Source organism: Acinonyx jubatus, chromosome B2, assembly GCF_027475565.1.
Source record: "Acinonyx jubatus isolate Ajub_Pintada_27869175 chromosome B2, VMU_Ajub_asm_v1.0, whole genome shotgun sequence".
Classification (NCBI taxonomy): Eukaryota; Metazoa; Chordata; class Mammalia; order Carnivora; family Felidae; genus Acinonyx; species Acinonyx jubatus.
The window spans coordinates 18526525-18553032 of NC_069385.1; the positions used below are offsets into that span (position 1 = coordinate 18526525).

The window sequence follows — 26508 nt, forward strand, 5'->3', positions numbered from 1 at the left end:
AAGAAAGAACTCTGACTTGAGGATGTTCATCTGGTTGAGTTGACCACTTACAGAAGATGAAGGAGAGATGTATGGAAAATCTTGGCTTTCTTCCCTATGGACAAAGTCAAGATTTTTCAGTCATGCAGGAAGTGGATGGCAATGGCTCTCTACTGACTTCCACCTTTGATCTCTTTTTTTCTGTGGATATCTTTTCTGGCTACATTGCCTAAGATTTTAGCCATCATTTCCCCCTAAACACAATAATATGAATTAATTGCAAGTTTCTTTCCCTGTCTAAGTTTTCTTCACAACACTTATCATTATTTTGCATGCTACACGTTTTGCCCATTTATAATGTTTATCATCTGTCTCACTCCACTGGAATGCTGACCCTCTGAAGGCAGGGTTCTGTTTTCTTTGTCTACTGCTGTGTCCTTAACAGTCCACATGCATAGTAGGCACCCAATCAATATCATAAAATAATGGTTGGATGAATTATCAAGGAAAAAGACAAGGTCACAAATCGTTTAACCATCAAAATGATGACTGCCAATTGTACAGCAATGTGGTTTTAATCACAAAGGAAGCTTAGACAGAGAGAAGGAGCACTAGATTTGGGATGAGGCAAGTCTAGGATGTCACTCTGTTATCTGAGCAGGTCACCTGGCCTCTCTGGGTATCAGTTTCTCATCTTTAAACAAGGAGACCAGGATAGAAGATCTCTAAAGCACCTTCCAACTCTATCATTCAGGCATTCATTTGTTTTTTATCTCATGCTCTGGGAGAGACCCTAAGTCCAGAGTTTCAGTGAAAATAAATATGGTTTCATTAAGGTATTTTGTACCTATCATACATCATAGAGTATGGTGACACAAGTTAAATCACAAAAGATAGCCTCCCCTTCCAAAAAGCATAAGGTAGTTTAAAATAGAGCCAAAAATAAAATAGAGGAACAAAATAGAGCAAAGAAAAAAAAAGAAAAGAAAAGAAAAGTGGAGGTGGGACTATTCCGTTGCATAAAAGGAACCACATAGAAAGGACTATATCGTCAAGAAAGACGGATTTGTAACAGTGTATGCTGGTCACAATCATATAATGAGTCATGATTTACAACATGAGTTTTGTAAATAGGCTTGGTGCATTGAAGTGTTCTAACAGGTCGAGTTTAAAAAAATTTTTTTTAATGTTTATTTATTTTTGAGAGAGAGAGAGAGAGAGCAAGGGAGGGGCAGAGAGAGACAGAAGAATCCGATGCAGGCTCACAGAGCCCGACGTGGGGCTCGAACTCATGAGCCGTGAGATCATGCCCTGAGCCAATGTTCGACCCTCAACTGACTGAGCCACCCAGGCGCCCCTAACAGGTCATATTTTTAAATGACTTCTGCATCTTTAATAATAATAATTAAAAAAAAAAAACTTAACATGTGGACCTTGAGATTACTGCTTTGCCATAAAACAAGGTGATTTCACTTCCTTAAAATGAATTATTCTCTGGGAGCCACTGCAAGGCCTATAGAGCACTGTTCACACCAATTCTTTCTCTTTACACACTTTTTGCTCTTCTCCAATCATAAGTCATTGCACCAATGGAATTCCCACTTGCATATAAAGTGACTGGTGCCATGGACATATTTATTGTCACTTTTTATAAAAAGACTATATGTTTTCAGCCATGACAAGAGACCAGCTGGCTAATTTAGAGTGCCGGCTGAACATTTGAGGAAAAGTAATCATTTTATTTTTCACTGGCATATTTAGAAGGCACATGCTGAATATGAATGATTGGAAATACAAAAATTGTACAGATGTATGGGGGAGTATCCAAATGTTTTAATAGGAAATGCACAGCAACCCTCTTCATGACTGTGTGGTGTTTTTGACTAATACAACGCAGAATACTTATTTTTTAAGCTACAGATAAAGATTGGTTGAAACTGATTATATGGTATTTTACATCTTTAAAGGAGGGTTTTACCGTCAATAATTCATTGTGTCTTCCGAAAAATTGTATTAATTGGTATGGGTTCTAAATGTAATAGTTTATTAGTAAACATGGTCCCTCTATTGATTATTCAGCAATCCAACGTATGAAATTTCATTATTTAACAGTCACCCACCAGCGTTTAATTTCAGAATCCAATTTAAAACCTAGGAATCCTATATCATGTCTCCAAGTACAAAATCACAACAGGATTTTAGTGCAAAATGAAAATATTACATTTTATTTAACTTTACTTTTTTTCACTCTGTGTTCAATTTCTATTTTTAATGTCATAAGTAAAAGATAGTACTGCAGTGACATATGCATATACTCTGTCAATAAACAAATATCCAGACATCGGAGAGCGCATGATCAAAAATATACAGCAGTAAAAAAGCAAGTCTACTACTAATCTAGAAAATAGCAAGTCTGGGGGCGCCTGGGTGGCTCAGTCGGTTAAGCGTCGGACTTCGGCTCAGGTCACGATCTCGCGGTCCGTGGGTTCAAGCCCCGCGTCGGGCTCTGGGCTGATGGCTCAGAGCCTGGAGCCTGCTTCCGATTCTGTGTGTCCCTCTCTCTCTGACCCTCCCCGTTCATGCTCTGTCTCTCTCTGTCTCAAAAACAAATAAACTTAAACAGAAAAATTAAAAAAAAAAAAAAGAAAATAGTAAGTGTGAAACACTGTCACTTCTCTTTGCTGCCAGATCACCAAAACATGTGTAATTTACCAAGTACTTTTTATGAGACAGGCATTATGCTAGACATACTGTAAAGAATTACTAATGGTAAAATAGATGCCTGGAATTTAACAAATTATACGCCATAAAACGAACTCAAATGAAATAATACAGTACAGGAACTAGTGTGTCACTTCTCCAGAGATCCTATTATGTGGCTGTCTGAAATATATGAGAATCTTAAAGCCAGCAAAATCAGGCTGCTCTGTTGCCAAACTAGATGCCTTCAATCCCCATGCGTTTTAAAATAGCTTTCTCTTAGATTCTGGTGCATAATGTCTTCTGATGAGCTTGATTGTCTAGCTTCCCCGAATACTAGAGAAGTCAGAAGAGGTTAGAGGATATAAAAAATATAATAAGAGGAAGTAGTGACAGCTGAAAAGTAAAGGAAAATTTAAAAATAAACCCCAACTGTCATCTCACATCATATTAAAAAATTAACTAGAAATAGAGCATATCTGTATGTGAAAGCTAAAACTATAAAAGCTTTAGATGAAAACATAAGACAAAAAGTTTTTGCACCCTTGGTATAGGCAACTATTTTTTAGATGTGACACAAAAGCATGAACCATAAAAGAAAACTTAATCAAAATGTAAACTTAGTGCAAAATGAAAATGAATGCACTTAGACTTAATCAAAATGTAAAACGTTGCTCTTTGAAAGACATCATTAAGAAAATGAAAAAGCAAACCCCAGGAGAGAAAATTCATCACACGTATATTTAGAACGTTATTAGTTATTAAAAAACTCTCATAGCTCAATAATAAGAAGGCAAAACCCAGCGGAAATGACAAAAGATTTGAGCAGACATTTTACAATAGAAGATACAGGAATGGCCAATAAGCACATGAAAAGCTGCTCAATATCATTTGTTATCAGGAGAGTACAAATGAAAACTGCCATGATATATTAATGCACATCCGCAGAATGGCCAGACTTTTTTTTTAAAAAAAGACTAATCATACCAAGTGTTGGGGAGGATGTGGAACCACTAGAACTCTCATCAGTGCTAGTGGGAATGTGAAATGGTACAGGTACTTAAACAAAAGTTAAACGTACAATTACCAGACAATCCAGCAATTCCACCCCTAGATGTTTGCCCCAAAGGAATAAATGGCATGTCCATTCCAACTCAGTTAGAAGTTCCATGAAGCAAGGTGTACAAGCAACATGGAACTGTTAGGACCTGACAGGAGTCGTGAAGGAGTGTCAGGAAACTGGGCAACTCGCAAGGGAAACGGAAAGACTGATGAGAGAATGAATTACATACGGGGCAAGGGGGCAAATCCTGGGTACACGGAATGGGGTTTGATGGAAGAGTGTTTTCCAAACATACGTCTTGACTTCCTGCTTCATCTTTAGGTATTATTCCTACCCCCCAAAGTCTAAAAATTCCCTGTAGCACTCCTCTGAGCCCTCTGACTCTACCAAGAAGAGGAAATTTATGCTGATTTCATGCTTTCATGGCACTACTGTCCTTCATCAAAGCAAAAAGAAAATGTCATAAATTGTAAGACACACCATTATTTTATTTTGTCTTATGCAGCACTAAAAAAAATGTTGCTAATTAAGGTATGGCATACTTCTCTCTTGTCACTTAGAATTCTTATTTTAACTTACCAAAGGAGCTCTTCTAGGGTCATTTATGCATAGTAGACCTGTGACTGGTGATCATGATTTTGACCTCTTTAATGTCTTTAGCACTGAAAACTTATTTCAAGACCACCACGGTTTAATTAACATAACATCCTAGTTTCATCTTTTCCCCCGATTGAATCTCACGTTGCAGGAAGTTAGATGGCTTCTGTTCAGAGTCTGCTGGAAGTCCAATGGAAGTCCAATGCTTTAACGCTAAGTCCTACACAGCAATTGAATCAGCAATGCCAGCCTCTTGTTGCTTTGACATTTCTTCCATCTTGTCACAGATTGCATTTTTCAAATACAGCTGCAACAGTGTCTCCCAGCCCATATGCTCTTCTAGGATTTTGCTCCCCCATCAAAAGGTAAAGTTAACACCCCTCCCCTTGAATCTGGGCAGTCTTCTGACTTGCTTGTAGCCAACAGAATGCCTCAGAAGTGATGCCACACAACTTCTGAAGCGAGGTTGTGAGGGTGACTCCGATTCTATCTTGCTCACCGGACTATCTCTGAAAGCCTCCAGCTGCCATGTAAACAATCCAACCGCCTCAGCCTCAGGGCCATCAAAACATTTCAGAGGCCGAAGCAGCCCACATAGAGAGACACAGGGAGAGGTTCTGAGACCACGTGAAGGAAGATGCCTGACCAGCCTCCAGGTGTTTCCGCCCCCTGCTAGCCCAGCTCTAGTTTCCTTCTGACTGCAACTGCCGGCCAGACCTTGAGCCAGAACACCCAGGCAAACGCTTTCAGAATTCCTGTCCCACTGAGACTGTGAGAGATAATAAAGTGATCGGTGTTGTTTTAAGCCACTTGGTTAGGGGAATGATTTGCTCTACAGCAAGAGATGACTAGAATACATCTATTCCTAGGAATCTGGCAATTTCTCCTGCCCTTAGTTGAATTGCTTGATTTGTGCTCTGCATTCCTTTTTCAGGTAGCTCAGTAACAAAACGTAAGTAGCTGCGTCTACTGGTGGGTATAGTTTACGTAAAGCCACTTGAGCTACTGCCTTACAAAAAAGTATGGACTTGTGGTCATATTGATTTTATTAACATAAATATTTGCGTCACTAACATATATGCCTCCTGACACTATATCCATGCTTCTAGGTGTATGGTTGTTAAATATATATATATATACACACAATATACATATTTGCAAAATGATAGGGTACTTTTTTTAGAAGATACTTTAAATGGCATATACAAATCACTATCTGTAGTATCCACAATGAACACAACCCAGCTGAAGTGAAGGCAATTTGAATCCCCCTGACCAAGTTCAAGATTGTGCAATCACAACCAAATCATGACAACTACCTGGTCATAGGTGAAAAAATGTCACTCATTTTAAGATACATCTGAATTTTAAGATGTTGAAATGTGAAATTTTGGAATGAAAATAAATGAAGCATGGCATTCTCTGTTCCTCTTCCATGGCAGGTGACATATATAATCGTTTTGTTTTGTATTCGAAGTATTTTTGTATACCAGTGTTATGGATCAGTCCATTTACCTCCATATCTCTAACAGCTCCAAACTTCATGTCATATATACTGCTTTGCTATAGCGAATCAAATAATCATCCAGAAAGACTCTATTTTAATATCACAGTTTGGGACTTCAAGTCCTCAGATCTGGTTCTGAGCCTTGCTGGACAATTTTTGCTTATTTCTGTCTGGCTGTGAGTTTCACTTCCCACCATGACTCTTACAAATATGTCCCTGTTCTTAATTTCCCAAGCTCATTCCCCACCAACTTGAGAAATGAGAAGTAACATGGCACGGGAGAAAGAACCAAGATTTGGTGGCAAACAGTGTTGAGTTTGCAGACTGTGTGGCCTTTGGTAAGCAACTTAACTTCTCAAATCTCCAGATGGTTTATTATTATTATTATTATTATTATTATTATTATTATTATACGGGAGTAATATTGTCTTCTTGGAAGGGCTATAGCTAGGGAAAAGTTTTATGTAAGTACCTAATATCAGAGTACCAAACCATAATAACCTTAGTTCTGTCTTTGTTCCATTGTATCACCATCTCCCCCGATTGCCTTTTATTTTGTAGAGAAGAGAAACATCATTTTTTCAATTGCCCTCCACTTCATTAAGAAAAATTACCTATATCTTTACCCCACCTGTCTTCATGGCTCTTATCTCATTGAGAATATCCCTATTCCTTCAGAGAATGTGAACATAAAACATGGTAGTATCTCAGTTTCTTCACAGATAGATAAGGGATAATAAAAGTGGCCACTCACAGGGTTGTTTATTAGGATTTAATCAATCAATGCATCTTAAAACCTTAGGTCATTTCCTGGCACATAGTAAGTGCTATAACAATTAGTCTTGGCATCTTGATTTTCTCATACCTTGCCTCTGGCAGTGAGCATCCAAATGACTTGAGGTGGAGAATCAGAAGGGAGATGATGAGCTAAGCTTGAGTATGTGTATTAGAAAGAACTAGAAATGGTTATCAAAGAGGCTAAAATGACTTCTCTGTCACAAAGTTATTGCCAGATCTTTCCTTCAGTCGATTAGCCCGATCATTGTTGTTCTTGCCTAGTCTCTGTCTTGTAAAACCGAATGAAAATTGTGTTTGTAATGAACATTCAATAGATATTTGTTGTTGAACTGAATATAACTCTTGTGTTCAAGTAAGAGTCAATGAAAAATGTCATTTACATACAGAATTTTACTTTAATCAACTTTGACAGGTACATTTTTTAAACTTATAGAACCTACTTCATGCACAGCAGGACTTGGCCCATTTTGGCCAGGACCATGTGCATCCATTGGCCTAGGGACACCCAACATCACTTGGTGTTAATTCTAGGGCAAACCATCAACCGTACCTGCTCTAGTGACTATATATTGCTGAAGTTTTTAAGGGACCACCTTCACCTCGAAGGATACAAAATGCAAAGGTTAGATTTTATTTTATTCCAAATAATGATGAACTTTATAAAAGTTTTTTAAAAAAGATCTTTCATTATTGAATTTTGCAATTCATTAGCACTGTTTATTCATTTCTCCTATAACTTTAGACTTGACTAACATGGGTTTAAACCCATTGTTACTACCTTGTAGAAGTTATTTCGCCTAACTTTATAATTGCTTTCTTCATATATAAAATATTATTGAGGAGGTAGTTCTGAAGATTACATGAGATAAGGCTGAAGTCAGGTAACAGGGCACCTTGAGTGTAAGAGGTGATTTAACAAAGCCGAATTTCATGGCCAACCTTTCCCATTCCCCTGACCTTTTTTCTCCCCTTAAAGTACATGGGCAGGACTGTAGGGAGGATTTTAGAATGCTGTCAACAGTGCATTTTACCTTCTTCTTTCTGAGCTTTAGAGCATTAAAAGTAAAAAAAAAAAATTGCTGACATTTCTTGGATCTGATTTGAACCCCTTATCTATTTAATCTTTAACCATCCATACACGTGTATCAATACTTCTCTCTTTCTTTTTGGCACATAATTTTCCTCCGGTTACTCACCATTAAAAGATATGCTTTGGATGATCTTCTCTGATAATCTAGGAAGGAATATAGAAACCATACCCAAGCCTATATAAACTTGATTAACAAAGACTTTGAGATTATTATAAAGTACTCTCTAAATTTATATCCTAAGCTCCTGAGGTATCTAAGGCATAATCTACATTTATTTTAAATAAAAAACCCTTCTGGGTCTATGTAAGAAAATGAGTACATTTATTAACAAAACACAACCCAAGGCCTCCAAGATGACAGTGGAGGGATAATACCCACACTGTGAAGACCAAAGGCAGTGTAGACAATAGTCCCAAATGTTATCTCCAAAATTCACCAGTGCCTTGACCATCTCTTTTTCTTTCTTTTTTTTTTCGATATATGAAATTTATTGTCAGATTGGTTTCCATACAACACCCAGTGCTCATCCCAAAAGGTGTCCTCCTCAATACCCATCTGACCATCTCTTTTTCATCACTCTTGCCATCTTTCTGCTGACTCCCAGGGAGTGAAACTCTGCATCTCACTTAAAATGCTAGCCCAGGTGAGGCCAGTAGTACATTAGGAACTTCCTTCATGCCCTATGGCTCAGTTCAGACTTTTTTCTGGACCTCATTAGCTATAGAATAACAAAAGCCTATACACTAAACACACACACACACACACACACACACACACACCAGGATAAATGTATGAAATATCTATCTCCTGATGTTGGATGTACCACCTAGGGACAAAGTTAAGGCTCCCCAATTTCCTGAGTTCTATATCCAAGAAGGCTGAGAGAATACAAACTCCATCTCCTTCACATAAGGCCCATTTTCTCTGCTCATCAATTCATCTGTGTCTACCTCTTCTTCACTATTGACACTAGAACCTTTACCTACTGTGTGCCCAGAATAAATTCTGAACACAGTCTATGAGCTCTATCTTCTGGGTCACATTTATTCCTGTTTTCACTTATTCTGCGGCTCAAGGAATTAACCAACTCCATGGTTAATATATTTAAGAGTCATTAATATATACTTATCATATTCATACAGAAGAGTATTTAGCTTTAAAAAATTCAGCTACCGTGACATCCTTCTGTATGCAACAAGAGTAAAAAAAAATTGTCTCTAAACAGAGAAAATGTGATTTAAATAAAATGCCTGGAATCCACAGTTAGGCATGCCAATAAACAAATTGCCAATGGCACCAAAAAGTCACTGACTTTAAGCACTGGTCTTGTCACTATGCAGCCTACAGGTGTAGAATAAGTCATACAACCTCACTAGAAATTAATTTCTTCATATGTAATGTAACAGATTCGCTACATGACCTCTCTGGACTTCACTCTAAAATTTGATTCTGCCATGTATCTCATTGCTAAATATCTTTTGCTATTTATCCCGTAAAATAAGAGATGATAGTTTTAGAGATAGCAATTGGCTGCTGAGCCAGTAGGTCACATTTATCAATCTCATGCTATATGCTTCACATAGAGTTCAACACTAGTGGGGATTAGCATGTGCCTTAGTTTGGGTTCCCCAGAGAAAGACTCCAAGCGAGGATCTGTGTTCAAGTCATCTGTTAAGGAAGTGCTCCCAGCAGAAATGGGGAAGTGAGTAGGACATGTTGGATAAGGAATGGAAGAAGCCCAGCAAAGGAAAAGATCCCAAACCATGCCATGAAGAAAAAATATGCCTCAGGGTTTGTCCAACTCCAGGCAAGGAAACTGGGCTTCATGCTCACGTACTTGGAGGTGGCCTGCCCTGGGGAGGATATAAATCCAAGGCACTTCTGGCCCTCTGAGCAAATAGCAAAGCAGCTCCAGTAGCCTGAGAACAGTCTTCTGAGGAGTGTCATAGATACAGGCCATTGGATGCAAATGGAGCATGTGTAATGGTGGGGTGGGGGAGGGATGGGGAGGAGGATGGAAATGGAATCCCAAGGCTCTTAGCAGAGCACTGACTATGTCCACTGCAGAGTCTATCAGTTAGGATGCTTTCAGTTACATGCAACAGAAAACCCAATTCCAACTGTACTAATCAATAAAAGGAATTTACCCACTTCATTCAGAGGTAGGGTAGCTTTCACATATGGCATATTCTGGGCCCCAGCACCCCTTTCCTGCAGTTTTTCAAGGTCTTGTATCCTCTGGAAGTTGATTTGTTCAGGGACAGTCCATATCAATATTTTTACTTCATATTTTCCCTTTCCCAACCATAAATCAAAAGTCCAGAGCTTTCCTCTAATTGGAACATATTAGGTCAAATGTCCTCTTCTGAATCAATGTCTGTAGCAAGGTATGTGTGTTCCCATGACCGACTAAAGCCAGAATGAGGCCAATCAAGGCTCTTACTCAAAAAGAGAGGAGTAAAATGACTTGCGGAACGAGCGAGAAGATCCACTGCAATTTCTGCTACACTGGCATCCATACATCTTCCTCCCCACATCTAGGTTGCCCAAATCTCCACCCCTAAATGGAAGCACTTGTTCTCAACCAAGCTGTATCTTGGGCCACTTGATAGCCTGTTTCTCCCCTAGAGACTCTGATTCAATTAATCTAGGTGCGACTTGGCCACAGGAAGTTCCTAGTGGTTCTGAGTAGCAACCAAAGTTAAGAACCACCAGTCTAAAGGAAGACAATGAAGTCTCTTCCAGTTACTCGCATCTCCAGGGCAGGATTTCTAGGTGAAGTCCTTTTTAAAAAAAAAAAAAAATTTAAATAAAATACCGATATAACTTGTAATGGTCAGTAATAAGTCAACAAACCTAAATTACACATCCCCTGCACTCCCCAGCATACATATGATGGAGAGAAGGTGGTAAGCTACAATAGAGATTTCATTTGTAAAAAGAAAAGGAAGCAGCATGGAGTGGTTATCGGTTCATATCCTCCTGGACAGGAACACTGAGAAATCCTTGCCTTGTATGAGGAGTGAATGAATGATTTAGTTGCTTATCTTGTAGAACCTACTCCTATTCTCTGGGACTCTCTTACCTATCCTTTGTCTTTTGGGTTATGACAAAGATGGACAGCGGGGACAATTCTCTTTTGGGGCCTGTATCACCTTGGGAGACTATCTCTGATATTAGAAGAGCCTAGAGATTGCCCCAGGTTTGAATAAGAGCCCAACCTTTGGCTTGGGGCTTATTTGGAAATTCTGGTTACTGGGAGAGGGTTAAGGATTAGGTTTCCCTCAGATATCAGCTTTGTCTCCAGTGATGGCTTCTCTATCCTGCATCCTACCCTAGGGCAGAGAATTTGATTTTTAAAAATCTGATCAGTGTTTTTTTTTTAATTCTTTTTTTTTTTTAATGTTTATTTACTTTTGAGAGAGAGAGGAGAGAGAGTGTGAGTGGGGGAAGGGCAGAGAGGGAGACACAGAATCTGAAGCAGGCTCCAGGCTCTGAGCTGTCAGCACAGAGCCTGATGCAGAGCTCGAACTCATGACCCTCGAGTTCATGACCTGAGCCGAAGTTGGATGCTTAACCGACTGAGCCACCCAGGCGCCCCCAATCTCCTCAGTCTTAATCAGGCTTTTACCAGTCTAGGAAGGAAAACCACTTACAGAGAGGGTTTCTTTTCAAAAAAGCTATTTCTTAAATTTTGTTTTTTCAGATTGGTTAGTTTTAGGCCAATCTTGTCTCTCTCCTGAGGGACTTTAATGAAAGTTGAACATTTCCTACTAAATCACTGAATATTGCAATTTTGGTTAGCACTTGAACTCTGCTGTAAGCTACAACAGGCAATCATTTAACCAGCTATTTTGAGACTCTATAATAAGATTTATCAACTTCAGCCGTAGAAAAATGAGATTTTTCCTCATCGCTCTGCTTTCCTAGATGCAGTTCGTTCACTATTTTAGGACCTATCATGTATATGGCACCACTCCTAGCACTAAATTTTGTATGTGGTAGGATATATATGGTAGGATACAATATTAATATATATATATGGTAGGATATAATATTAATATAATATTAATATAATATTAATTAATTAATATATATCAATATAATTAATTAATAATATATATTAATATAATTAATTAATATAATATTAATATAATATTAATATATGGTAGGATATAATATTAATATAATAATATAATATAATATAATATAATAATAATATTATTAATATAATAATATAATATAATATAATATAATAATAATATAATATAATAATAATATTATTATTATTCTATTATACAAATAATACAATATCACTACAGTCTGGCTTAAATCATGATGGGAATAGATTGGCTCAGGTCACTGAGAGTGAAGAGGTGGGGCTTCGGGTGCAGTTCAGCTGGCCGTCTCGCTCGGTCTTGTAGTTCTTCTTGTCCCTTCATCCTTATGGATCAGCCTCATGCTCAGGCTGGCTTCCCTTGTAGCCATAAGGTGGCTGCAGCTGAAACTCAATATGCACACTCCTGTCTCCAGGTCACGTGTGGTGGGATTAGGACAGTGGGCAGATTTTTCCCTTTATCGTTACACAAAATTCAGAGTTTCGCTCCAAGTGGATAGAATTAGATCACATAATCACCTCTGGTTAAGAACTGTGGTTTGAAGGGTGGGTCTGTCTTGACAGACCCCGGCCAATGGTTTCTCACCCAGTAGCTGGGGTAGAATAACCCCAACGGACGCTGCCCGGCTGCTTGTAAATGCCTGAAGAGGTGGCCAGAAAAGAATACATTCCATAAAGAGAAAAATAATAATTGGCATTGATTCATATTTTAGGTGTAGATGAAATTACATACGATGTAAATGAAGCCCTTCTATTTTCAAGGGATTCCAAATGAAAATAAAAAATGTATGAAAGTGATAATCTCCCCCCAACCTCGCCCCACCCCGCCCCTTTCAGGTCTTAGTATTTTTGTTTGCCTAAGCAAGTAATAGTGTTAAAATGCATGAATCTGATTTTTTGAGCTTTTCTGGTCTCCAGTAGGTAAACAAATAACACTTTAAACTTTACAGATGTTGCTATTTAACAGTATTTCTATACTTTTAAAAATAGCTGACAATCCGAGTAGTGAATTCACACAACTGCTAAATCCCTAAGACCTTAGCGAGCACATCATTCTTGTATGATTGCATTACTGTATTAGTGCTCATGCTGTCATCACAACACGTGGCAAAAAACTGGGAACCAAAAGGTTAACTCTGGGGAATGAAAGTGCCTTTGACAGCTCCGTATTCACCAGAGCGATCTTGGGTTACCATTTTCAACGCTTCCCCTCTCTCTGCTTCTTTTTATTCCTAAATGATACAGCCTCAGCACGATAATCTACATAAAGCACCCCCCCCCCCATAATCATATTAAGATTAAGGAAAATAGGTATGAAACGTTTTATTTACGGTTAGCGACGGGAGCAAAGAGGAAATAGGCAGGAGAATTTTTGTGACAGTTTACATGCCAACAAATAATCACACGGTTTAAAGTGTACTCCCAAAGCAGATTATACATTTTACACATTTAATTATAATCATACTTTCCTCTTATCTGATATGAATATCTCCAATTTAAATATCAGCTTAATTGATGCCTATCACTTAATAATCATACTATGATCCAGGCCAATTAAAACAATTCTTTCCTGTGAAACTACAGTTAGAAGAATGTCGAGTAGGAAAATGTTTAAATCCTGACATAAAAATGGCTGTGATAAAACCAGGGGCTTTGAATTTCATGGTCCTTTAATACTGCCTTTGAAGTAATGAAAAACCCATTTTCCACCACTTGCTTCAAGGACTTCACTAATAACATCTTCCACAAAAGGCCGATCTTTTTTAAAGAAGGATATTGTGACGTTATTTTAAAGCATTTAAAATTATATAACAAACTTTTAGTGGAATTTCTTAGTCTACCTTTTTCATTCTCCCTAATGAAATACTTGTTAAACAGGTTACTCCATCTTAACCTTATAGAAATGCTGATGACAGAGCATCCATTATTCAATTCAGTTCCAGAAATAAAGGATAACAAGTAGGGAGGAAGAATGTTATAAATAATCTAAAGAACTAGGAAAAAGGCTTTTCTTTTGGTCTAAACCTCAGGTTCACCTTAGGTGGCAGATTAATGGGGAGTTGATAGCCTGGTCGTCATCGCTGGTGGACACGTGACCTTCACACCGACCTCCCCTGTAGTGTGGCTGGCTGTGAACTCAGAAAGAGACCCGGTGGCGGAGAAATCACCAGGGCTTAAATGGGTCAACAGAATTGGCAGCAATCTTTGCAGACGTCTCTGCGTTAAGCTCTGTGCGTCCTGAATAAAGTCAGCCACATCAAGAAGTGGGATTTCGGAGACTCCTGGAACAGGGCTGTCTAATTAAAAAATGGTTCAAGATGAAGTTTCCCAGGAGCACGGAAATCCAAGGAGAAAATGAGCTTCTTCTTTTAACTTCAGATGAGATCTTTGGCTAGGAAACTGCAAAGGGTAATTATGCAAAATACACATGAGGACACCACAGACTGTCTGGGCTGAGGGAAAAGCGACTTGTGACAGGCTTTGGGTTTGGGCGGCTCGTTTTCCTGGGAGGATCAGGTGCTGGAATGGGGTGTGATTCTAGTAAGTAACCAGTGGGGAATCAGGGGGCACCTACCCAGTCAGTGCTATGGATGAATGAATGAATGAATGAACTAAGTAAAATTCCATCTCTAACAAAAGACTTTCCTGTAGTAATGGTGGAGGGAAGAGCTATCTTCCCCTTTATCACACACGCTTCTCTCCCGGTTCCCTTCCTTTTCATGGGAAGAAGAACAATACCCAGTTGTGAACCACACGGTCAGGACCTCAGAATAGTGCCTGGAAGATTCTTAGGCTAGCTAACTTCCTTATTGTTAGAACCTGATTTTATCCATGTACAGATGCTGATGGTATTTTTTTTTTAACATTTTCATTTATTTTTGAGAGACAGACAGAGACAGAGCACGAGCGGGGGAGGGGCAGAGAGGGAGACACAGAATCCAAAGCAGTCTCCAGGCTCCGAGCTGTCAGCACAGAGCCCGACGTGGGGCTCGAACCCACAAACTGTGAGATCATGACCTGAGCTGAAGTTGGACACTCAACTGACTGAGCCACCCAGGCGCCCCGATGGTATTTCTTAGAATGTCCAAATGGGGCGCCTGGGTGGCTCAGTTAAGCGTCTGACTCTTGATTTTGGCTCAGGTCATGATCTCACAATCTGTGGGACTGAGCCCCAGGTTGGGCTCTGTGCTGACAGTGTGGAGCCTGCCTTGGATTCTCTCTGTCCCTCTCTCCCCCTGTCCCTCCCCTACTCACACATGCACTTGTGCTCACACGCTCTCTCTCTTAAAATAAATAAACTTAAAAAAAATGTCCAAATGGATGAACCAGCATAATATTTGTATCAATATAAGTGTTAAGAACTGTTTCCTAAATATTTCGTGGCATTATTATTTCCTTGGAATCATTACATTCCACAAGACTGCCTTGGTCAGACCTAGTTTTATAATAAAATATAGAGTCTTATGTTCTAGACCAAACTAGATGAAACTTCAACTTGAACCATTTTTTAAATTAGCTGGCCTGTAGCATTTCATGCCACAGCAAATGACATAAAATGAGTCTTTGGAAAATGCCTCACATCTCTTCAAGGCAGGAATGTCTTTGAAAAGTCATTCTCTTCTGCTGAAATTTGACTTGATTTCGTACTATTGTCTTCATTTTGCGACATTTGTAAAAGACGAACTACCTACAAACTATTTTAGACTTTTCCTGTTGGGAATGAGGGAGTGGTTACATCTGAGTTAGCAGGTGGGCGCATATGAAAGACAAGATGGCCAGTTCATCTCGTGGAACACAAAATCATAAAATTTTAGGGCTGAAATGGGCCTCAGAGAACATCTAACCCAAGTACCTCATTTAAAACATGAGAACAAAGAAGCCACCTAGGCCATATGCTTGTGAATTCGAAATGTGGTCATTAATAGAATACAGTAATAGACACTATTGATATAGCTATATAATATATAAAGCTTATATATAGCTAAAATAGTGGATACTATTTCAGTACCTATGATGTAGAAGAGGCATTGAGCTGACAATCTTGGCTGGTGACTTCCTGCTCAATTACACTAAGAATTGGAACCACGATGTTTTCCAAGTGTTAGCCACTCTTTTCACAAACATATGAAGGATCTAATCTTAGCTGCAATCACCCCATTTAATTTAAAGGTGGGAGGAATTCTGAAAATATTTTTTAAGTCAGAGAGTTTCTTTGAACTTATATTCAAGACACAATTTTTTTTTCAAGGCACATTTAATTTACTATCAGGAAGGCGATACAAAAGGCCCAAACACAAAGGAAGGAAACACATTCCCCCATTAACACCAAGCACGATGCCCTTTCAGTGTGTGCCTGTTGAATGCCATGCGGACTTAATTTCAGTACCGGAAAAAATGCAGTGATTCTCAGCACAGCCAACATTCTTATATAACCTAGTAGTGAAATGAATGTTTATGACACCTCAGTTTCAACCTGAAGTTTCATAGAACACCTTTCTGTCTGCAGTCTTTAATAAGATTATCTACAGCACTAACAACCATTCAAAGAACAAACCATTGATTAAAACCACACTGACTTTAGGCTCAATCAAGTAATATAGAGCTCCGAACTAAATGGCTAAATATATGAACTGCTTATACGGACATCTATTATTTGATTCTCTCATAACTATTAAGTTGGTTCTTAGCAAATAAACTCTTTAAAGGCAAAATTCACCTCACTTGGGTTTTGACCCAATAGTTTAACAATCATCATGAAATCCACAGTCTTATGGGCAAAACAGATCTACGGTGTCTCTAGGTCACTATGCTCAAGGTTAAGAGCGAGGCATATTCCATTTTTCACATTTTATGGAATTTTATATGTTCAATTCATGATTTTTAATCTAGGTTTACATTCCTCCCAACTGTCTGAAGACGCAGTGTGCCGCAGACTTAAGGCTTCTGTTTGTTCGTCTATGGAGGTCTTGACTGGGGAGTATGACTTGTTTACCTACTAGGAGTAAACTTCCAGGCACTCAGTTCATTTTGGGCTTGCTCTGGTTTGCCTTTAGTCTGTTCTGGTTCACCTTTCATTTTTAGGAAAAACAAGCTGATCACTGGGTCTACCGTTGTTGATCTCAGTGGGCAGCGCTCTGCTGCTGGACTTGCCCGAGTTAATAGACTTGAGTGCTACATGCTACCTCCTGCTCCTTGCTTGTCAGTCGTATTACAAGGATGTCTTCCCTGTGAGCAGACTCTTGTGTCTTTAGTTTTTCTTCAGACTCCCTTGACCCCAGTTACCTCACCGGAACTGAGGTCTGTGTGCTTGCCCTCCGGAGCTTGGACGTATGCTTCCGATTGTCTCCATTGGAGAATTAACTCATCTCAGGCCGTAACTTTGAAGTGCGTTTCACTCAAACCTTTTTGGGAAGAGATTCCTCGTTGGTCATCTCGAATCCTCTCTAGACAGAGTCCCCACGGGTACCACTGGTCACACGGGCCAAGGCGGCCCTTCCCACTCACCCAGGCCACCAGCCCATGCTACTGCTACCCTACAATGCCCCTTGCACCACAGCCCCGGTGCTCCCCTTTATTTGCTAAGACGTAATTGCTGAGAAGGGAGATTATTTATAGTCTTAAGGCTGATCTTTGTTATCCTCAAATTTTTCCTGTATTGGAACTCAAAAATATACTTAGCTATTTTGCTTTTGTCTAAGAATATGGAGAATACAAGTAGTAGAGGAAGCCTGAGTTCACCTACATGATATTTGAGGTTCTCTAAGTAAAAATGCTCTGTGGGATATAACTGGCTAAGTTTTCATGACTGGGCTCAGAGGTGGTGGTTGGGGAGGTAACAGGTATTTTAATCAAGAGACATGATGCCTAGTTTAACACAGTTTACTTCCTTCATCTCATTATTACACTTTGCTTCCTTGTAAACTCTTTTGAACACATAGTTTTTGAATGGTGGTAACTGATTAAAGCAATTTGGCAATAAATGCTATAATTCAGTGTAATAAGGACATACATTTCTAGACAAAATAATATCATAAAATGTGTAGAAAAAAATCATGGCCTTGAATGGGGTTCTGCATAACCAATGCAGCATTTCACACTATCAAACCCTGAATTTTCCACACTGGCAAATGGGAAGTGACATTCATTAAAGTGAATAAAGATTGTCCGGCTAAGTCCTGAAACAACAAGGAAAATTTAGAGGCAATGTCTTGACATGATATGCTGAAAGCTGGCTCTATATTTGCAGGTGATTTAAAGCTCTTTCTTTCATAAAGTTCTAACAAAAGTGCTATCTTTTCTTTTTTCTAGCATGTTCCACAGAGAATATTCCAGTATATAGATTGCCAAGGGGAAAAAAAATACACACCTGGACTAAATAACAAGACTAATTAAAGGTCAATATACAACCCCAAGCCTCAAATCCTTATTGACCATGTGGACTTGGATATAAACCTTCAACTGCAAATCATAGCAGCTGCTAAGGGAGGAAAAAGCCGGTAAGAATAGAAAAGAAACATACGGGCATACATTTCTGGGAGGCTCTTTCTGGTCTTTAATGCTAGCTGTAGAAAGATCACATGAAGCTACCTGAGTCTGTATGGTGTCTAATTTGTTTTCCTTTCTCTTACAGCTCTGATGAGTCCTTGGGGATTTAGGTCAACTAACCAATGCCCAAGTGTCTAGAAGATGCTTGGGTAGGACTGCAGTGGTCCAGTCATGCTAGGAAGAGCCCCCTCCCTGGTGAGAAACAGGGGGTCCATGCTGTTCCATCAGCACTTTGATTCTTGAACTACACGGTAAAGAATTCTCAATAATCAGGGTCATCAGACAGCAGGGGATATGAACTGTCAGACCATTTGAGGAATCCATTCCAATTGATCTGGTACCGAAGAGTAAATTTTCCTTCAGAATCAGTTTTCAGTATCTGGGAGTCAGAAAGCAAAGCACTGGGTTTACCCTCTGTAGCATTAGCATGAGCAGTAAGGGGTATTATTTGTTCAGATCAGCAGACATTCCTATCCATGCAATCTTTCATTCTCCTAACCATTTCTTATTTTTTTTAATGTTTATTTATTTTGGGGACAGAGAGAGAGACAGAGCATGAACGGGGGAGGGGCAGAGAGAGAGGGAGACACAGAATCGGAAACAGGCTCCAGGCTCCGAGCCATCAGCCCAGAGCCTGACGCGGGGCTCGAACTCACGGACCGCGAGATCGTGACCTGGCTGAAGTCGGACGCTCAACCGACTGCGCCACCCAGGCGCCCCGTCTCCTAACCATTTCTAAAACGGGTATCTACTGTGCCATGAAAAGCATATAGATTAGAAACTGCTTCTTTACATCTTGCAACAGAGAATGATGCAGACTTAGTGTCTTTTTACATCTCTACAGAAACATCAGATAGGTTGAAGCCAAGATGTATTTTTCAAGGGCCACGCTGGGCTCTCTGCACATAGGACAATCCTTTAACACGGCCTCCAGTAAAGCCCCCTGGGTTTCTCCATGAGAAAGATGAACAGGTATGAAGAAAAATCTGAGCAGATTTTTCATGCCATTTGTGAAATTTAAATTTATAAATAAAAATGGACAGTAAATAAAGGAACATCAACAGAAATAAGACACATCCATCAAGTACCTTACCTTACAAGCGTCTAGGGAAAGAGTCAGGGAACACAAACCATGAAAAGCCTGGTAACCATTGATTCAAGGCTTATGTGTTTTTTAGACTCAATTGTATATTGATAAATACAAATATATAAAATCATATATAATAAAATATAAAAATATACAATCTATAAATAAAAATATCTTCCCCTCCAAATAAATATATAGAGTTCCAGGAAGTAGTCCCAGGAACTCAATCTGCCTTCAGAGCGAGTAGACGTAGGCACCAAATTATATGTATAATTTTCACCTGTGTATCTATGGCATCTATATTCCTCGCGGTTATTGCCAGCTACTCCATTTTTCCCTCCTTCCCTTCTCTCCTGCCACCCTTTCTTTCCTTTCTCTCACAGGAGACTCTCCTCATCACCAGAAGAGATGTGTTAGGAAAAACAAAATGGTGAAGAACCAACAGTGCATGTGACAAAACAGGAATGCTTAGTTGCCACCAAATTGCTCTGGGTTAACCCCATCCTCTTTCCACAGGAAACAACTTTTCGGAGTTTGCAAAGGAACCAAATGAAGGGTGTCTAGTCCCAGCCTCTCATTTGGGGGACATAGAGAATAAGGGGGTGAAACTGGCTTGCTGAAGTCCCACCGTGCAACTGATGACGAAATCTCCCTGAGAGATTTGATTAAAGGTCTCCAAGAACATTTACTCAATGACAGAAAGTTTAAGAAAAGATGCCACATGCAATAGTCACGGTCATCATCACATCACCTTTGCCTGGAATGAAAAGAGGCAACGGACAAAATACAGATGTTTTCCTGACGTTTTACGTGGAAAGGCCAAAGAGACTAGCTTTGTATTACGCGTTAAAACAACAGCAACAATGACCACAAAACACGACAGAGTGTAACACTTTTCAGTCTGTGAAAGAGGAGTGTGAAATTACGGTGGGAGGTTTTTCCCTTTCCCCCAAGGACAGACAGCTTGGATTAAGAACTCAGAAAGATTTCTCTTGAAAGATTTTAAGGCCTGAAACACACAAGTGCCAAGGGATGCTGTGAAATTTCTTTTGCTAGCAGCCTTTAAGATTGTATCTTTCAGGGTTGGTTTACATGTAATGTGGCTGTGACCCTGCATTACCCTTCAAAGCCTCTAAGAAGCTACGATTGCATCATTTAGGGTCTGACTTTAAAGCCTGTGCACCTGTGATTACAGTGTATTAAATTCAAAACTTGGAAAGAATTAAGCATTATCCAAGTGTTGAATTTAATGACACCAATTTGCATTTACAAAGCAGCCTCGTGATTATTTTGCTTTATATTCAACCTGTCCAGGTGGTAGAAAGGTTCTGCTTCCCTCTTACCCCCCTCCCCCACCCCCCCATTTGGAAGGGAGGAAAAAAGAGATCCAGGCAGGACAGTGACTCAGTGAAGTCACCTCTGAGTCCCAAGGAGGGGTGGCCTCCAAAGAGTCCCAGTGTGCATACTTTCCACAGTGTATCTGCCTTTGGTTCTTGAGGAATCAGGACTCTAGTCACACCCCTTTATTATAAAAATAAATTATATAGGAAAATGGTTCCTCTTTTATATTTTCTGTAAAGCTTATTTTTATTTCTTTAATTTTTATCTCTTTTGAAATTATAATTTTTAATAGTGTTTTTTTTTTTTTCTGAGGACCACCCAAATCAGGATCTTTTATGCTTGTTGGAAAAAAAAATAGATTTCCAGGCTCTGCTGATTATGTACCCGATTTGAATCATAAGGGACAGCATCCCCCAAATCTGCATTTTAAACTAATACCCCAGATGCTTCTTATGCATTGTTCTATTCTAATTCTTAAGTATTACTTAAGTCAATTCTATAGACTTGCCCTAAAAATCACAACTATCTAATTGCTTTCAAAGAGCAACAACGATAACAAAAGTATAAGCTATAATGTTGGAATAAAAACATATCATTAGACAAACAACACGGTAAGCTGTACTAAAAAGAAATTCACAAGAAGAATCCTGCCTAAAATCTTTTTCCTCGTGTGTAAATCCTCTCTTTGCTTCATTTTCACAGGACACATTGATATTTATGAGTCTCTGTGCCATTTCATAGCAAATTAAAGGTAATCATCTGCCTCCTTTTCTGACTCGGTTTTTATGGGATTGACCCTGCATATATTCAATATTCTTCTTATTGTTGGACTCAAATCCTCAAGGAAAATCAACATAAAAGCCTTCACTGTAACCAAGCAAATAACACAAACAACCAGAAAAAATCCATCAGTGTCTGAGAAAAGTTAAGCTCTGATATGGTTGGTGTATACTTCAAACTTGCCCCACATCCAAATTTCCCAACCTTGACTCAGAAAAGGGGCTTCCGTGCAGTTGCCAACTATTTACAATTTTCAAATGTTACCTTAAATTTGAGCCTCTCTTTAGTATTCAAGCCCCCTCTTCTCTTTGCAACAAAGCTTAGAACCTGAACAGTCTTGGTGACAGAAGTTTGCCAGCAGAAGTATCATGAATGGGTTTTGACTCCCAGCTGACGAAATTGTGCACAGTATGACCGACAGATGTTTGCTTATGAAGGAGTTACACATGCCTAAAATACCTTTCCATGCATGGTGAGAAAGAAATAGCCATTTCAGATGTACCGTTGCCCCTGGCCACAAGCTCTTTATGTAGAAATGCCATTTTGCACAGCGTAATCTCAAAAGCAGGAACAGGAAGACAGGAGGATCTCACCAGGGACAGCAAGAGATCTAATGAACAGCAGTCTTGTCTCCTATTAAGTGACAACAAACTTAAAGCTATGCCAGGTAGCCCGGTGCCTGTTTACTTTATAAGATCAATCTTTCAACATTATCTGTGAGAAATCGTAACGCAAGATTATCAGGTGACCAAATCCAAGGAGAATTGGTACCAAAAAGCTATATCTCTTGCCAATTGACATTAGTTACAGGGGACTCACCAGTGGGTCTGTGGACAGACAAGGAGATAACAATAGGAAAATTGTCCGTTCATTTATTGTGGCACTATTTGGTTCTAATTAATTATGAAATACCACAGGCTACTAGTCAGCATGTGATAGCTGGGGTTTTGTCAAAGCAAAGAAATGTCAGTAGTTTGAGAAACTGCAATAACTCTGAAATTAAATTTTTACAAAGAACCAAAAGGGGAGGGATGCCGGGATATTCTGTAAGATCTTTAAGTAAGCATAATATCGAGTGTGCTTTTAGACTAGAGACGGAGCCAGATGAAAAATCTGATGAAATTATTTTTTTATTAGAGACCAGTCAGAAGATTAGCTCTGAATGTGTCACCTTTAACAAGCCAACCGCTGTCGCTGCGCCTCCATGGGCCACTTGTGGAAGGGAATTGGCGTAAGTCCTCTGGACGGCACTAGGGCAACATATACGGAGCCTTCAAAAGATGCATGCCATAGGACCTCACAATTTAAGTTCTGGAAATTTAATCTAAGCAAATAATTGTAAGTATTAAGTAAAGATGGATTACAGGGTCATTCATAATGGCTCAGTTTGTAAAAGCCAAGAGTGAGAAGCCACACAAGTGTGCTAAAAATGAAACACAGGTCAGACTACGGTACAACCATTCAAGGGATAATGCACATTTGTAAAGGCAGTGCGGCATGGGACATCCTCAAGATATGTCATTTAATTGTTATTTATGTTATTTAGTGCTTTGGATATATTATTCAAAAAGAAGTCTGACCAAATATTATAATTGGTAGAATCCAAATGCATGTGCAGTAACTGAGCTTTGGTGACTTTCCCAGACCAAGGGTTTATCTTAAGAATGTACCCAGAATGAAGGCTGGGTCTGAGTGTTTCCAGGGAAAAAAAGGCTATATGGGGAAAGTGGTGTCTCTACATGTCCAGGAAGGTTAGGGACAAACTGCTGTTCCAGGGCACTAAATCCCAGCCACAGGAAGCACTATGACAGGTGTCAGAAGTGAGCAAAATGGCTCTAGTATTCCTATACCTATTTCCTTATATTTTATCCTAAATGACAAAGGACATATTATGTTAGGCCAATGATTTCCTAACTTTTTATTTTAAAAATTTCTTAAAATAAAATAATACATAAACATATACAAAATATAGAAATTTATAGAGTTGGTTAAAATGTATGCAGGGGACTTCTAGAAATCTCTAGCAGTGTGGACGACCAAATATCTAGACTGATCATCTTGCTGAAAACAAGTAGAAATTCCTAGACAAAATACTAAAAGTAGTTTATGACTGGAAGGCCAAAACCCAGTGAAAGCAGGAATCTGAAGAGGTAAGGTACATGCTGAAGGCAACAGGGCTTTGAGGGCTTTGATGTCAAAGCGAACTTGAACATGGGCTTTCATGGTCCTATGAAACACACAGGGTGGGAGACAAAGAAAACCAATGTCCATCCAAGGTCTCTAACATGAGGTCCTATAAAAGGAGGCATGTGAATGGCCTACAGACTAAGTGTCAGGGAGGACCAGAAATCACATCCCCTCGTGAGACTGAGCGAAAAAAAAAATCATAAAATAGAGAACATAAAGGGCACAAGTGCTCAGGAAGAACAGCCAGTAATGAGTAGACCGGCAAGTATTTTGATGTTATAACTGTCAAGTGCAGCATAAAAAGGCATTATATTTAGTACGTATTTTAAAATGTGGCAAGTGTGAAAACATGAGTAAAATGAGCAACCAACTTACAAAAAAAAAGGCCAAACATTGAAAAAACGCTAAATAAAACTTTCAGGAATTATATAAAGTGTCTTCAGAATTAAAAATTTGGTTGCTACGCCTTTTTCCACATAGCTCAGGGAGACTTAGGAAGTTTGAAACTAGATCTGTAGAAATTACTGAGAATGAAACACAGAGAGACAGAGAGATGAGAAATATGAAAGATGAGTCATGTAATACGGATAACAGAGTGAGAGGTCAAACATGTATCTTATTGGAAATCCAGAGGGAGAGGAGAACGGGGGCAGAGGCAACAAGTGGAGATCTAATGGCTATGAGTTTCCCTACTTTTATAGTATTTATGGTATAATTACTATTTTGTACTTTTTATATCGAATAGCATAAATAAATGAACCTAAAACATGGAAGCAAATTGCTCAACACCAAAGACAAATAGGTCTTAAAAACATGGGGGTGGGTCCAATTACCTACAAAATTTAACCATTTAATCACGAGTTTACTTCCTCAAATTAACAACAGAAGAGTAACAACAGTGGAGTATCTCCAATGTTCAGAGAGAAAGAGACATGTCAAACTACATTTGTAGCCTTAATGACATTATCGTTCAAAAACAAACACAAAGGAATATTCAGATAAAGAAAACCTGGAGTCAGCTAGTGAGGCATGGAATTAGAATCTAAGATCAGGGTGCTGGGTGTGCTCATGGCTACCAGGGTATCTTTGCTTCCTGACCTTTTCAGTAAATAGAAAAGAAAATGTTTGCATCCCCACACATATACGTATGAACATGCACATATTACATGCATTATACACATGTATGTGTGTTGTAGAAATAATGAATGTACACTGATAGTCCCAATTCCAATCCATTTCCAGATGATTCTTTCTTGCCCTCTTTCTATAGGTGTATGTCAAACCTGGCTCCCAGCAACACATTTAGTCACTTGTTGGACCCTATCATAGACCTAAATTGTTTCAGAACTGTTTCACCTACATTACAACAAAACCCCAAATTTACTCAAATGGTTCCCAGATTTGTTTATAGTACTTGCCTCACAATCTTGCCCAAGAAAGAGAGTATACAGTCAGATACTGTGTTCATAAATTACTTCAATTAGTGTTTTTTCTCCTTTTGGAATTCATTTAAAATACAATTATGTTCATTTGGTTCAGTCTGCCTTCAGTTTTAGCTTTTCCTATCTTTCCAACCTTGTTGATTCATTTTTTTTGAAACGTAGAACATTAACATGCTTTCAAAAGTAAAACTATATAAAAAGATAAATTAAGAGAAAAGACACTCTTCCCCAAATTTCTTCCTCTTTTTTTTAATGTTTATATATTTTGAGAGAGAGAGAGAGTGCGAGCAGTGCAGGGCAGGGGCAGAGAGAGAGGAAAAGAGAGAATTCCAAGCAGGTCCTACATTGGCAGTATAGAGCTCCACATGGGGCTCAAACTCACAAATTGTGAGATCATGACTTGAGCTGAAGTCAAGAGTTGGAGGCTTGGCCATCTGAGCCACCCAGGTACCCCTCTTGTTTCCTTTTCTTACACAAGAGTTAGCAGGCTAACTATGGAGGCATTTTGCTTCTAAAAACTTCAAGACTTAGAGTTAAATAACAGATCAAGATAGAAATTAAAAATATTTATGGAAAAATTGCAATGATGACACTGAATATCATAATATATAGATGCAGCTAAAGTAATACTTAGTGAATGAATTAAATGTCCATCTGAGGAAGTCAGTATAAGAGCATCAGAATAAAGCAAGCAAGACAGAAGGAAGGAAATGAGAAGAGATGAGAGGAATAAAACCAACCATACAACGAAGAGTGTTAAGACAGACAAAAGGTATTCTTGAATAGCAAATAAAATTTACAAAACTGTTTAGAAACAAATAGAAAAGAAAAACAGAACGTATCATTAAATTATACTCAGAAGGAAAGGATGAAATAAATTCACACATAGCAAATTAAAAATATAGTAAGAGATGTTATTTTTAGTCACTGTATGCTAATAGACAAATGACTTTTAAAACTTCCCCAAAGGTTGACTCAAGAAGAAATAGAAAGTCTGAAAAGTACTGTATCTATTGAATAGTTGAAATCTTTAAGTAAAAGTATTTCTAAAAGAAAATACTAGGTTGTATTTCTAACAAAAGTTCTAATAAAAATTTTTTTTAAGTTATAAATGTACCCAAATTATACTAAAGGGTAGAAAAACAGAGAATATTTACAAAATAGTTTTGTGTGTGTGTGTGTGTGTGTGTGTGTGTGTGTTTCTTTTGTTTTTGGAAGCTAATTTGATCTTGATGTCAAAACCTGAGACAAGAATGGTACAAAACAGAAAACC

The 26508-nt window shown here is 38.7% G+C and overlaps 1 protein-coding gene and 1 pseudogene across 1 annotated transcript in view; both read right to left on the reverse strand.

The window, feature by feature from the left end:
* The window catches only part of LOC106965852 (sterile alpha motif domain-containing protein 5), a 949459-nt gene that overhangs the window by 480952 nt on the left and 441999 nt on the right, over positions 1-26508 (reverse strand). The window lies entirely within an intron of this gene.
* LOC106965855 (pre-mRNA-splicing regulator WTAP-like) lies at positions 16817-24897 on the reverse strand (annotated as a pseudogene).